Source organism: Phyllobates terribilis, unplaced genomic scaffold (genome assembly GCF_046119375.1).
Source record: "Phyllobates terribilis strain yellow unplaced genomic scaffold, ASM4611937v1 Scaffold_5__5_contigs__length_657084704, whole genome shotgun sequence".
In the NCBI taxonomy this organism is placed as follows: Eukaryota; Metazoa; Chordata; class Amphibia; order Anura; family Dendrobatidae; genus Phyllobates; species Phyllobates terribilis.
The window spans coordinates 99747171-99761001 of NW_027362765.1; the positions used below are offsets into that span (position 1 = coordinate 99747171).

General features: G+C 42.2%; 8 non-coding genes across 8 annotated transcripts; all 8 read left to right on the forward strand.

Moving 5' to 3' along the window:
• The first annotated feature begins 3837 nt into the window (after positions 1-3837).
• Positions 3838-4025, forward strand: LOC141150461 (U2 spliceosomal RNA). Its single transcript, XR_012246659.1, has one exon. It is a non-coding gene; the product is annotated as a U2 spliceosomal RNA (small nuclear RNA).
• Positions 4026-5141: 1116 nt separating this feature from the next.
• Positions 5142-5332, forward strand: LOC141149872 (U2 spliceosomal RNA). Its single transcript, XR_012246153.1, has one exon. It is a non-coding gene; the product is annotated as a U2 spliceosomal RNA (small nuclear RNA).
• A 1109-nt stretch (positions 5333-6441) lies between these two features.
• LOC141274487 (U2 spliceosomal RNA) lies at positions 6442-6632 on the forward strand. The gene has a single exon (XR_012322761.1). It is a non-coding gene; the product is annotated as a U2 spliceosomal RNA (small nuclear RNA).
• Positions 6633-7741: 1109 nt separating this feature from the next.
• LOC141274488 (U2 spliceosomal RNA) lies at positions 7742-7932 on the forward strand. Its single transcript, XR_012322762.1, has one exon. It is a non-coding gene; the product is annotated as a U2 spliceosomal RNA (small nuclear RNA).
• Positions 7933-9041: 1109 nt separating this feature from the next.
• On the forward strand, positions 9042-9232 carry LOC141274489 (U2 spliceosomal RNA). Its single transcript, XR_012322763.1, has one exon. It is a non-coding gene; the product is annotated as a U2 spliceosomal RNA (small nuclear RNA).
• A 1109-nt stretch (positions 9233-10341) lies between these two features.
• LOC141274490 (U2 spliceosomal RNA) lies at positions 10342-10532 on the forward strand. The gene has a single exon (XR_012322764.1). It is a non-coding gene; the product is annotated as a U2 spliceosomal RNA (small nuclear RNA).
• Positions 10533-11641: 1109 nt separating this feature from the next.
• LOC141274491 (U2 spliceosomal RNA) lies at positions 11642-11832 on the forward strand. The gene has a single exon (XR_012322765.1). It is a non-coding gene; the product is annotated as a U2 spliceosomal RNA (small nuclear RNA).
• A 1109-nt stretch (positions 11833-12941) lies between these two features.
• LOC141274492 (U2 spliceosomal RNA) lies at positions 12942-13132 on the forward strand. The gene has a single exon (XR_012322766.1). It is a non-coding gene; the product is annotated as a U2 spliceosomal RNA (small nuclear RNA).
• Positions 13133-13831: the final 699 nt, after the last annotated feature.

The following is a 13831-nucleotide window of genomic DNA, read 5'->3' on the forward strand; positions in this document are numbered from 1 at the left end:
ATCTTGCTGCCTCTGAAGAGTCAGAGGCTCTGCCTTGTGCGCAACCTCCTCCTATAGGACGACCTTCTACAGGTCAAACAGGGGCGGCGGAACCCCTCGGGGACCCACCTGATGAGGAACTGCATGGCCAGCCAATGGAGACCCAGCGGGTCCTGCCAGCCAGCCCTCCGAGCTATGCCAGTGTAGCGTCGGGTTTATATAAATGTGGTAATCTTTCCTCCTCCACGGAGACTCTCGTGACGATACTATCAGATGAGGAGGGAGGCGCAAGCCCAGTGGTCTGATCAGGTTCATCGGACAGGTAAATCCGTTGCTCTTAGTTACCTAAGTAAAATTTTTACATTTTCTAATGATGGCTGAACTCAAAGGTATTTCCCTCAACGTGAGAGGCATAAAATCTAACACGAGAAGAACTGCTCTTTTTAATTTTTTTACGTGTTTTACTGCATCTGTATTTTTTCTGCAAGAATGTAATATCCCACATGAAATGTCATATCAAAAATATAAAGATGAGTGGAAGTGTGGGCCATCTGTCTGGTCCGGATCGAATGCTGCAGGATCAGCGGGTGTAGCCATACTTTTTAAAGGGAACGTTTTAATTGATTTTATTCAGGAAATTTTACCAGGTCGTATTTTATTAGTGAAAGCTTTTATTGATGGTATTAGATGGCAGTTTTTAAATTTTTATGGATCCCCAGAGAAAAATGAAAGAGCCGAAATGCTTGATCTTTTACCATTATTCATTAATAACTCTGAACCTTTTATCTTAGCAGGGGATTTTAATTGTGTTTTAAAAGGTGAAAACCGGCGCTCCAGCTCTGTAAGCAGGAACTACGATAAAACCTCAGGTATGCTACATGATATAGTCAAAGATGCTAAATTGATAGACATATATAAAGAGTGTCATAGTGACAGCCCAGAGGACGCCGGTTTCACTTGGAGCAATGCTAATTGTAGCTCTAGGATTGATTTTATTTTTGGTTCAGATAAAACAATACCTGCCAAATGTGAAGTTTTAACTAATATATTTTCAGACCATAAACTTTTATCCTTTACCATAAAAGTAAATGACAACAAAAAATGTGGTAAGAAAAGCTGGAAAATGAACGTATCCCTTTTAACCGACCCGCAGATTTTATCAGATTTTATTGAGTTTTATAGGAAATGTAGAAAAGGGAAAAAAACAAATGAGACTATGAGTGTATGGTGGGATAGAATGAAAGTAAAAATAAAAGACTTTTTTATTAAAAAGAGTATATGTAGAGCCAAAGAAAAATATGAAGAATATAGAATTTTAAATACCCGCCTACAAACATTATTTAAGCTCAGAGACAATGGGATAGATGTACAACTTGATATTTCAAACTTAAAAGAAGAGATTTCAAAATGGCTAGAACAAAAAGGAAAAGAGATAATTTTTCGTTCTAGAGTACAACATATAGAAGAAAATGAAAAGTGTTCCAGATATTTTTTTAGGAAAAATAAAAAAGAAAAAGTGATAATTGACCATATAGATGGTGAGAATAATATAAAAAATATGCTGGGTAAAGTTGAGGTTTTTTTTTCTAATCTTTTTAATGGAAAAAATATAGATAATAAATTAATGGATGATTCGCTGCAAGGACTAACAGCTGTTTTAGATCCCGCATCCCAAGAGTTTTTATCCCAAGTTTTAACGGAACAAGAAGTGTTAAAAACTATTAAAAGTTTTAAAACTGGAAAGGTCCCTGGTCCTGATGGCATCCCAATAGAATTTTATGTATGTTTTTATGATATTTTAAAAGATGATTTGTTTTATTTGTTTACTGAGGTTTTTAATAATAAGGTTTTATTAAATTCCTGGAAGAAAGGTGAAGTCTCCCTCCTATACAAAAAAGGTGATAAATCAAAATTAGAAAACTGGAGACCAATAACACTTTTAAATTGTGACTATAAAATAATGGCTAAAATTTGTGCAAATCGTCTAAAAGAAGTCATCAGCAAAGTTATTCATTCTAATCAAGTGTGTGGGGTGCCGGGGCGCAGTATATGGGACAATCGGAATTTAGTGAAAGACTGTATTGAGGATGTGAAAGACAGAAAGGGGAAAATGGCGATTTTATCTATTGATTTTGAAAAAGCATTTGACCGTGTCTCACACTTTTATCTTTTTAAAGTTTTAGAGAAAATGGGCGTACCAGAAGGGTTTTTACTATCGCTTAAAGCATTTTACAAGGATTGTACAAGTAAGATTTTAGTGAATGGTTTTAAGACACAAGAGGTATTTTTACGGTCAGGGGTGAAACAGGGATGCCCTCTGTCCCCCCTACTGTTTATCTGTGCACTGGAACCAATGTTATGTGCAATACGCCAAAATAAACAGATATGCGGTGTCCCTCTGCCTGGAAGCGGTGGTTTGGAGGCCAAGGTTGTAGGCTACATGGATGACGTGGCGGTCTTGTGTACAGATGCACCATCACTTACGGCCACTCTCCATCAAGTGCAATCCTTTTGCCTAGCTTCTGGTTTTAAAATCAATTTTAATAAGTGTAACATTTTAAGTGTTGGGGGGATGATTTTACGTGATGTACCAATTAATGTCTCCGAATCCATTTCCATTTTAGGTATATCATTCACTGAAAATAATGATGGTTATAATAGTTGGGAAACAGTTACACAGAAAGTAAATACGAAAATATGTATGTGGAACATGAGGAGACTTACAATGGAGGGTAAAGTATTGGTTTTAAAGATGGTGATTTTACCTCTTTTATTGTATCTTAGCATGGTTTTCCCCCCGCCTGTTAATGTTTTAAAAAAGATAACCAAAACCTGTTTTACCTTCTTTTGGAACTCAAAAATGGAAAAGCTGAAAAGAGAAATCGTGATGAAATCAAAAGTAAAAGGTGGTAAAGATTTTCCAGATTTTAATAGGTTTCTTTTAATCCATCTGTTCGTTTACTGTTTTAATGCCCTTTTTAAGAATCACTATTGGTCCTTTTTTATGCGTTTTAATACAGGATTTTTTATGAGAAAGTTTGGATGGTATGAAGTTAATATATCTGTGCCCCATGCTTTTAATTTGTCGACGCATTATGAGATTTTAAGGAAAATAGTGTCTGATTTTAATTTAGGGACTAAGAAAATAGAGGAATTAAGAAATAGTAAGAAACTAATTAAAGAAATACGAAAAAGTGAGGAAATATGTAATGTTGACAGATATGATGATGACAAATCTATGTCTATCTGGAAAATGATTAACGTTTTTTATCTTTTTAATGAACAGAGAGATCTGGCTTGGAGTTGCATGCACCGCTGTCTTCCTTGCCGGGCATTCCAATACAGAAGAGGATTTGTGAGGTCTGCCATCTGCCCAAGAGCCGGATGCCAAGACGAGGAAACGGTGGAACATCTATTATGGACATGTAATTTTGCAAAGGATTTCTGGAGAAGACTGCTCCCCCTACTGGAAAGGGTGGCAGACCTCAAGGACTTTACATATAAAACTGTGCTATACGGACTTATGGAATGCCCCACAATGGACCAGTACACAATGGCTTGGAAGACAGTGAACTGCGCCAAGTCATCTCTCTGGAAAGCGCGCAACATTGCTATTTTTAAACAAGATGTTTTATCAGTGAATGATGTTTTAAGTTTATGTTTTTGTGAAATGTATACTTATTATTTAATTGACAAAAAGAAGAATGTACATATTTCCAAAAAATGGCTTGTTGACCAATGGAACCTAATTATTTAAAATCTTTGTATTTTTTTGTTTTGTAAATTTCATTTGTCTTTTAACGTTTGGTATTTGTGTAATTATGCTTGTAATTTGTTAAAGTTTTAATAAACGGTTTTATCCCTCTGCAGGGGATAGCCAAATTAAAAAAAAATCTGTTCTTATCAGTTTAATATCTGATACGTCCCCTATCTGGGGACCATATATTAAATGGATTTTTAGAACAGGGAGATGGAAAAAGAGCTTGCTCTGTCCACTCCACGCATTGACCTGGTATTGCAGTATCTCCAGGACCGGTGCACCCCTTCTTTAATGCAGTTTCTAAAATCAGAAAGAATTGAATTCAATGTTTTTTGTTCATTTTGCTTGTTTGTCGGATTTTGGGATGGACTCTTTGGCTTTGCTTTTCTTCTCCTCATTGGATTTTTCATGTTCAAAGTTGCAGAAGCCAGATGACAAGCTCATTTTGGTTCAACTTCAGCAACTGTGCATTGCATTGCCATGTAATGTAATGCAATGCTATCTTTCTAGCTCTCCCTCTTTACTTCCTTTTGGATAAACAGACATATTAGGCAAGCATTTTGGAGCTTTCACCTAAATAACTACAGGTGGTGAGATAAGCTGCACAATATAATTGACCTTTCAGTATATTGTTGCACACACACCATCTATTTAGCAAATGCCCTTGTTATCAACAGCAGCCTTTTAAACTCACCCGAGCTAACAGGTATGTGCGCTGGTTACTCTGCTGCGCTTAAAATTTCTTTTTAGATTTGCTACAATGCCTTTTCTGAAACGTTGTCTCCCTCTGCTGGAACACTGACTTCTTTCATTTAATGCCTGCAGACTATAAAAGAGAACCCAACCCAAAAAGTTTGGTTGATTAGTCTGTGGCATTCTGTTAAACTGTTGCTTATGGCGGTCTCTGTGAGCTTCTCAGCGACATACAGCCAGCCAGGTATCCTGCCTGCAGTAGATGGAATGTGGCAATGGAACGCTGGCTGCGCGTGTCATAATAGGCTCTGAGCCTTTATATACCTGCGCACAGCAGCAGCCACCTTCAGTCTGCTGCTGGACAGCCAGCAGCAGCAGGAGAGGTAAGTAATCAGCAGCCCTCCTGCTAAGGGTAGACGGTAGACAGCTGCTCGTTCCACCCCACCCCCCGCCTTAATTGGTTCTCCTCCCTTCCAACGGTGTTGAGGCGGGTGGGAACAGCAGGGGGTGAAGGTGCTGTGTTTAAAGAGGTGGAGTTATGCAGATCTAAAACGCGTGGATTGCAGCAGCAGCAAGCCGAAAAGTGCAGGCATGTAAGGGATCTAGAGGTTGACAACATGTCTTCTTAACGGGAGTCCAGGAGCTCATCTCCACAAATGGACTTTTCAGGATCCTTGGGTGGCTCCGTAGTTCGAAACCAATTCTGGTTATCGCTTCTCGGCCTTTTGGTTAAGATCAAGTGTAGTATCTGTTCTTATCAGTTTAATATCTGATACGTCCCCTATCTGGGGACCATATATTAAATGGATTTTTAGAACAGGGAGATGGAAAAAGAGCTTGCTCTGTCCACTCCACGCATTGACCTGGTATTGCAGTATCTCCAGGACCGGTGCACCCCTTCTTTAATGCAGTTTCTAAAATCAGAAAGAATTGAATTCAATGTTTTTTGTTCATTTTGCTTGTTTGTCGGATTTTGGGATGGACTCTTTGGCTTTGCTTTTCTTCTCCTCATTGGATTTTTCATGTTCAAAGTTGCAGAAGCCAGATGACAAGCTCATTTTGGTTCAACTTCAGCAACTGTGCATTGCATTGCCATGTAATGTAATGCAATGCTATCTTTCTAGCTCTCCCTCTTTACTTCCTTTTGGATAAACAGACATATTAGGCAAGCATTTTGGAGCTTTCACCTAAATAACTACAGGTGGTGAGATAAGCTGCACAATATAATTGACCTTTCAGTATATTGTTGCACACACACCATCTATTTAGCAAATGCCCTTGTTATCAACAGCAGCCTTTTAAACTCACCTGAGCTAACAGGTATGTGCGCTGGTTACTCTGCTGCGCTTAAAATTTCTTTTTTGGTTTGCTACAATGCCTTTTCTGAAACGTTGTCACCCTCTGCTGGAACACTGACTTCTTTCATTTAATGCCTGCAGACTATAAAAGAGAACCCAACCCAAAAAGTTTGGTTGATTAGTCTGTGGCATTCTGTTAAACTGTTGCTTATGGCGGTCTCTGTGAGCTTCTCAGCGACATTCAGCCAGCCAGGTATCCTGCCTGCAGTAGATGGAATGTGGCAATGGAACGCTGGCTGCGCGTGTCATAATAGGCTCTGAGCCTTTATATACCTGCGCACAGCAGCAGCCACCTTCAGTCTGCTGCTGGACAGCCAGCAGCAGCAGGAGAGGTAAGTAATCAGCAGCCCTCCTGCTAAGGGTAGACAGCTGCTCGTTCCACCCCACCCCCCGCCTTAATTGGTTCTCCTCCCTTCCAACGGTGTTGAGGCGGGTGGGAACAGCAGGGGGTGAAGGTGCTGTGTTTAAAGAGGTGGAGTTATGCAGATCTAAAACGCGTGGATTGCAGCAGCAGCAAGCCGAAAAGTGCAGGCATGTAAGGGATCTAGAGGTAGACAACATGTCTTCTTAACGGGAGTCCAGGAGCTCATCTCCACAAATGGACTTTTCAGGATCCTTGGGTGGCTCCGTAGTTCGAAACCAATTCTGGTTATCGCTTCTCGGCCTTTTGGCTAAGATCAAGTGTAGTATCTGTTCTTATCAGTTTAATATCTGATACGTCCCCTATCTGGGGACCATATATTAAATGGATTTTTAGAACAGGGAGATGGAAAAAGAGCTTGCTCTGTCCACTCCACGCATTGACCTGGTATTGCAGTATCTCCAGGACCGGTGCACCCCTTCTTTAATGCAGTTTCTAAAATCAGAAAGAATTGAATTCAATGTTTTTTGTTCATTTTGCTTGTTTGTCGGATTTTGGGATGGACTCTTTGGCTTTGCTTTTCTTCTCCTCATTGGATTTTTCATGTTCAAAGTTGCAGAAGCCAGATGACAAGCTCATTTTGGTTCAACTTCAGCAACTGTGCATTGCATTGCCATGTAATGTAATGCAATGCTATCTTTCTAGCTCTCCCTCTTTACTTCCTTTTGGATAAACAGACATATTAGGCAAGCATTTTGGAGCTTTCACCTAAATAACTACAGGTGGTGAGATAAGCTGCACAATATAATTGACCTTTCAGTATATTGTTGCACACACACCATCTATTTAGCAAATGCCCTTGTTATCAACAGCAGCCTTTTAAACTCACCTGAGCTAACAGGTATGTGCGCTGGTTACTCTGCTGCGCTTAAAATTTCTTTTTTGGTTTGCTACAATGCCTTTTCTGAAACGTTGTCTCCCTCTGCTGGAACACTGACTTCTTTCATTTAATGCCTGCAGACTATAAAAGAGAACCCAACCCAAAAAGTTTGGTTGATTAGTCTGTGGCATTCTGTTAAACTGTTGCTTATGGCGGTCTCTGTGAGCTTCTCAGCGACATTCAGCCAGCCAGGTATCCTGCCTGCAGTAGATGGAATGTGGCAATGGAACACTGGCTGCGCGTGTCATAATAGGCTCTGAGCCTTTATATACCTGCGCACAGCAGCAGCCACCTTTAGTCTGCTGCTGGACAGCCAGCAGCAGCAGGAGAGGTAAGTAATCAGCAGCCCTCCTGCTAAGGGTAGACAGCTGCTCGTTCCACCCCACCTCCCGCCTTAATTGGTTCTCCTCCCTTCCAACGGTGTTGAGGCGGGTGGGAACAGCAGGGGGTGAAGGTGCGGTGTTTAAAGAGGTGGAGTTATGCAGATCTAAAACGCGTGGATTGCAGCAGCAGCAAGCCGAAAAGTGCAGGCATGTAAGGGATCTAGAGGTTGACAACATGTCTTCTTAACGGGAGTCCAGGAGCTCATCTCCACAAATGGACTTTTCAGGATCCTTGGGTGGCTCCGTAGTTCGAAACCAATTCTGGTTATCGCTTCTCGGCCTTTTGGCTAAGATCAAGTGTAGTATCTGTTCTTATCAGTTTAATATCTGATACGTCCCCTATCTGGGGACCATATATTAAATGGATTTTTAGAACAGGGAGATGGAAAAAGAGCTTGCTCTGTCCACTCCACGCATTGACCTGGTATTGCAGTATCTCCAGGACCGGTGCACCCCTTCTTTAATGCAGTTTCTAAAATCAGAAAGAATTGAATTCAATGTTTTTTGTTCATTTTGCTTGTTTGTCGGATTTTGGGATGGACTCTTTGGCTTTGCTTTTCTTCTCCTCATTGGATTTTTCATGTTCAAAGTTGCAGAAGCCAGATGACAAGCTCATTTTGGTTCAACTTCAGCAACTGTGCATTGCATTGCCATGTAATGTAATGCAATGCTATCTTTCTAGCTCTCCCTCTTTACTTCCTTTTGGATAAACAGACATATTAGGCAAGCATTTTGGAGCTTTCACCTAAATAACTACAGGTGGTGAGATAAGCTGCACAATATAATTGACCTTTCAGTATATTGTTGCACACACACCATCTATTTAGCAAATGCCCTTGTTATCAACAGCAGCCTTTTAAACTCACCTGAGCTAACAGGTATGTGCGCTGGTTACTCTGCTGCGCTTAAAATTTCTTTTTTGGTTTGCTACAATGCCTTTTCTGAAACGTTGTCTCCCTCTGCTGGAACACTGACTTCTTTCATTTAATGCCTGCAGACTATAAAAGAGAACCCAACCCAAAAAGTTTGGTTGATTAGTCTGTGGCATTCTGTTAAACTGTTGCTTATGGCGGTCTCTGTGAGCTTCTCAGCGACATTCAGCCAGCCAGGTATCCTGCCTGCAGTAGATGGAATGTGACAATGGAACGCTGGCTGCGCGTGTCATAATAGGCTCTGAGCCTTTATATACCTGCGCACAGCAGCAGCCACCTTCAGTCTGCTGCTGGACAGCCAGCAGCAGCAGGAGAGGTAAGTAATCAGCAGCCCTCCTGCTAAGGGTAGACAGCTGCTCGTTCCACCCCACCCCCCGCCTTAATTGGTTCACCTCCCTTCCAACGGTGTTGAGGCGGGTGGGAACAGCAGGGGGTGAAGGTGCTGTGTTTAAAGAGGTGGAGTTATGCAGATCTAAAACGCGTGGATTGCAGCAGCAGCAAGCCGAAAAGTGCAGGCATGTAAGGGATCTAGAGGTTGACAACATGTCTTCTTAACGGGAGTCCAGGAGCTCATCTCCACAAATGGACTTTTCAGGATCCTTGGGTGGCTCCGTAGTTCGAAACCAATTCTGGTTATCGCTTCTCGGCCTTTTGGCTAAGATCAAGTGTAGTATCTGTTCTTATCAGTTTAATATCTGATACGTCCCCTATCTGGGGACCATATATTAAATGGATTTTTAGAACAGGGAGATGGAAAAAGAGCTTGCTCTGTCCACTCCACGCATTGACCTGGTATTGCAGTATCTCCAGGACCGGTGCACCCCTTCTTTAATGCAGTTTCTAAAATCAGAAAGAATTGAATTCAATGTTTTTTGTTCATTTTGCTTGTTTGTCGGATTTTGGGATGGACTCTTTGGCTTTGCTTTTCTTCTCCTCATTGGATTTTTCATGTTCAAAGTTGCAGAAGCCAGATGACAAGCTCATTTTGGTTCAACTTCAGCAACTGTGCATTGCATTGCCATGTAATGTAATGCAATGCTATCTTTCTAGCTCTCCCTCTTTACTTCCTTTTGGATAAACAGACATATTAGGCAAGCATTTTGGAGCTTTCACCTAAATAACTACAGGTGGTGAGATAAGCTGCACAATATAATTGACCTTTCAGTATATTGTTGCACACACACCATCTATTTAGCAAATGCCCTTGTTATCAACAGCAGCCTTTTAAACTCACCTGAGCTAACAGGTATGTGCGCTGGTTACTCTGCTGCGCTTACAATTTCTTTTTTGGTTTGCTACAATGCCTTTTCTGAAACGTTGTCTCCCTCTGCTGGAACACTGACTTCTTTCATTTAATGCCTGCAGACTATAAAAGAGAACCCAACCCAAAAAGTTTGGTTGATTAGTCTGTGGCATTCTGTTAAACTGTTGCTTATGGCGGTCTCTGTGAGCTTCTCAGCGACATTCAGCCAGCCAGGTATCCTGCCTGCAGTAGATGGAATGTGGCAATGGAACACTGGCTGCGCGTGTCATAATAGGCTCTGAGCCTTTATATACCTGCGCACAGCAGCAGCCACCTTTAGTCTGCTGCTGGACAGCCAGCAGCAGCAGGAGAGGTAAGTAATCAGCAGCCCTCCTGCTAAGGGTAGACAGCTGCTCGTTCCACCCCACCTCCCGCCTTAATTGGTTCTCCTCCCTTCCAACGGTGTTGAGGCGGGTGGGAACAGCAGGGGGTGAAGGTGCGGTGTTTAAAGAGGTGGAGTTATGCAGATCTAAAACGCGTGGATTGCAGCAGCAGCAAGCCGAAAAGTGCAGGCATGTAAGGGATCTAGAGGTTGACAACATGTCTTCTTAACGGGAGTCCAGGAGCTCATCTCCACAAATGGACTTTTCAGGATCCTTGGGTGGCTCCGTAGTTCGAAACCAATTCTGGTTATCGCTTCTCGGCCTTTTGGCTAAGATCAAGTGTAGTATCTGTTCTTATCAGTTTAATATCTGATACGTCCCCTATCTGGGGACCATATATTAAATGGATTTTTAGAACAGGGAGATGGAAAAAGAGCTTGCTCTGTCCACTCCACGCATTGACCTGGTATTGCAGTATCTCCAGGACCGGTGCACCCCTTCTTTAATGCAGTTTCTAAAATCAGAAAGAATTGAATTCAATGTTTTTTGTTCATTTTGCTTGTTTGTCGGATTTTGGGATGGACTCTTTGGCTTTGCTTTTCTTCTCCTCATTGGATTTTTCATGTTCAAAGTTGCAGAAGCCAGATGACAAGCTCATTTTGGTTCAACTTCAGCAACTGTGCATTGCATTGCCATGTAATGTAATGCAATGCTATCTTTCTAGCTCTCCCTCTTTACTTCCTTTTGGATAAACAGACATATTAGGCAAGCATTTTGGAGCTTTCACCTAAATAACTACAGGTGGTGAGATAAGCTGCACAATATAATTGACCTTTCAGTATATTGTTGCACACACACCATCTATTTAGCAAATGCCCTTGTTATCAACAGCAGCCTTTTAAACTCACCTGAGCTAACAGGTATGTGCGCTGGTTACTCTGCTGCGCTTAAAATTTCTTTTTTGGTTTGCTACAATGCCTTTTCTGAAACGTTGTCTCCCTCTGCTGGAACACTGACTTCTTTCATTTAATGCCTGCAGACTATAAAAGAGAACCCAACCCAAAAAGTTTGGTTGATTAGTCTGTGGCATTCTGTTAAACTGTTGCTTATGGCGGTCTCTGTGAGCTTCTCAGCGACATTCAGCCAGCCAGGTATCCTGCCTGCAGTAGATGGAATGTGACAATGGAACGCTGGCTGCGCGTGTCATAATAGGCTCTGAGCCTTTATATACCTGCGCACAGCAGCAGCCACCTTCAGTCTGCTGCTGGACAGCCAGCAGCAGCAGGAGAGGTAAGTAATCAGCAGCCCTCCTGCTAAGGGTAGACAGCTGCTCGTTCCACCCCACCCCCCGCCTTAATTGGTTCACCTCCCTTCCAACGGTGTTGAGGCGGGTGGGAACAGCAGGGGGTGAAGGTGCTGTGTTTAAAGAGGTGGAGTTATGCAGATCTAAAACGCGTGGATTGCAGCAGCAGCAAGCCGAAAAGTGCAGGCATGTAAGGGATCTAGAGGTTGACAACATGTCTTCTTAACGGGAGTCCAGGAGCTCATCTCCACAAATGGACTTTTCAGGATCCTTGGGTGGCTCCGTAGTTCGAAACCAATTCTGGTTATCGCTTCTCGGCCTTTTGGCTAAGATCAAGTGTAGTATCTGTTCTTATCAGTTTAATATCTGATACGTCCCCTATCTGGGGACCATATATTAAATGGATTTTTAGAACAGGGAGATGGAAAAAGAGCTTGCTCTGTCCACTCCACGCATTGACCTGGTATTGCAGTATCTCCAGGACCGGTGCACCCCTTCTTTAATGCAGTTTCTAAAATCAGAAAGAATTGAATTCAATGTTTTTTGTTCATTTTGCTTCTTTGTCGGATTTTGGGATGGACTCTTTGGCTTTGCTTTTCTTCTCCTCATTGGATTTTTCATGTTCAAAGTTGCAGAAGCCAGATGACAAGCTCATTTTGGTTCAACTTCAGCAACTGTGCATTGCATTGCCATGTAATGTAATGCAATGCTATCTTTCTAGCTCTCCCTCTTTACTTCCTTTTGGATAAACAGACATATTAGGCAAGCATTTTGGAGCTTTCACCTAAATAACTACAGGTGGTGAGATAAGCTGCACAATATAATTGACCTTTCAGTATATTGTTGCACACACACCATCTATTTAGCAAATGCCCTTGTTATCAACAGCAGCCTTTTAAACTCACCTGAGCTAACAGGTATGTGCGCTGGTTACTCTGCTGCGCTTAAAATTTCTTTTTTGGTTTGCTACAATGCCTTTTCTGAAACGTTGTCTCCCTCTGCTGGAACACTGACTTCTTTCATTTAATGCCTGCAGACTATAAAAGAGAACCCAACCCAAAAAGTTTGGTTGATTAGTCTGTGGCATTCTGTTAAACTGTTGCTTATGGCGGTCTCTGTGAGCTTCTCAGCGACATTCAGCCAGCCAGGTATCCTGCCTGCAGTAGATGGAATGTGGCAATGGAACGCTGGCTGCGCGTGTCATAATAGGCTCTGAGCCTTTATACACCTGCGCACAGCAGCAGCCACCTTCAGTCTGCTGCTGGACAGCCAGCAGCAGCAGGAGAGGTAAGTAATCAGCAGCCCTCCTGCTAAGGGTAGACAGCTGCTCGTTCCACCCCACCCCCCGCCTTAATTGGTTCTCCTCCCTTCCAACGGTGTTGAGGCGGGTGGGAACAGCAGGGGGTGAAGGTGCTGTGTTTAAAGAGGTGGAGTTATGCAGATCTAAAACGCGTGGATTGCAGCAGCAGCAAGCCGAAAAGTGCAGGCATGTAAGGGATCTAGAGGTAGACAACATGTCTTCTTAACGGGAGTCCAGGAGCTCATCTCCACAAATGGACTTTTCAGGATCCTTGGGTGGCTCCGTAGTTCGAAACCAATTCTGGTTATCGCTTCTCGGCCTTTTGGCTAAGATCAAGTGTAGTATCTGTTCTTATCAGTTTAATATCTGATACGTCCCCTATCTGGGGACCATATATTAAATGGATTTTTAGAACAGGGAGATGGAAAAAGAGCTTGCTCTGTCCACTCCACGCATTGACCTGGTATTGCAGTATCTCCAGGACCGGTGCACCCCTTCTTTAATGCAGTTTCTAAAATCAGAAAGAATTGAATTCAATGTTTTTTGTTCATTTTGCTTGTTTGTCGGATTTTGGGATGGACTCTTTGGCTTTGCTTTTCTTCTCCTCATTGGATTTTTCATGTTCAAAGTTGCAGAAGCCAGATGACAAGCTCATTTTGGTTCAACTTCAGCAACTGTGCATTGCATTGCCATGTAATGTAATGCAATGCTATCTTTCTAGCTCTCCCTCTTTACTTCCTTTTGGATAAACAGACATATTAGGCAAGCATTTTGGAGCTTTCACCTAAATAACTACAGGTGGTGAGATAAGCTGCACAATATAATTGACCTTTCAGTATATTGTTGCACACACACCATCTATTTAGCAAATGCCCTTGTTATCAACAGCAGCCTTTTAAACTCACCTGAGCTAACAGGTATGTGCGCTGGTTACTCTGCTGCGCTTAAAATTTCTTTTTTGGTTTGCTACAATGCCTTTTCTGAAACGTTGTCTCCCTCTGCTGGAACACTGACTTCTTTCATTTAATGCCTGAAGACTATAAAAGAGAACCCAACCCAAAAAGTTTGGTTGATTAGTCTGTGGCATTCTGTTAAACTGTTGCTTATGGCGGTCTCTGTGAGCTTCTCAGCGACATTCAGCCAGCCAGGTATCCTGCCTGCAGTAGATGGAATGTGGCAATGGAACGCTGGCTGCG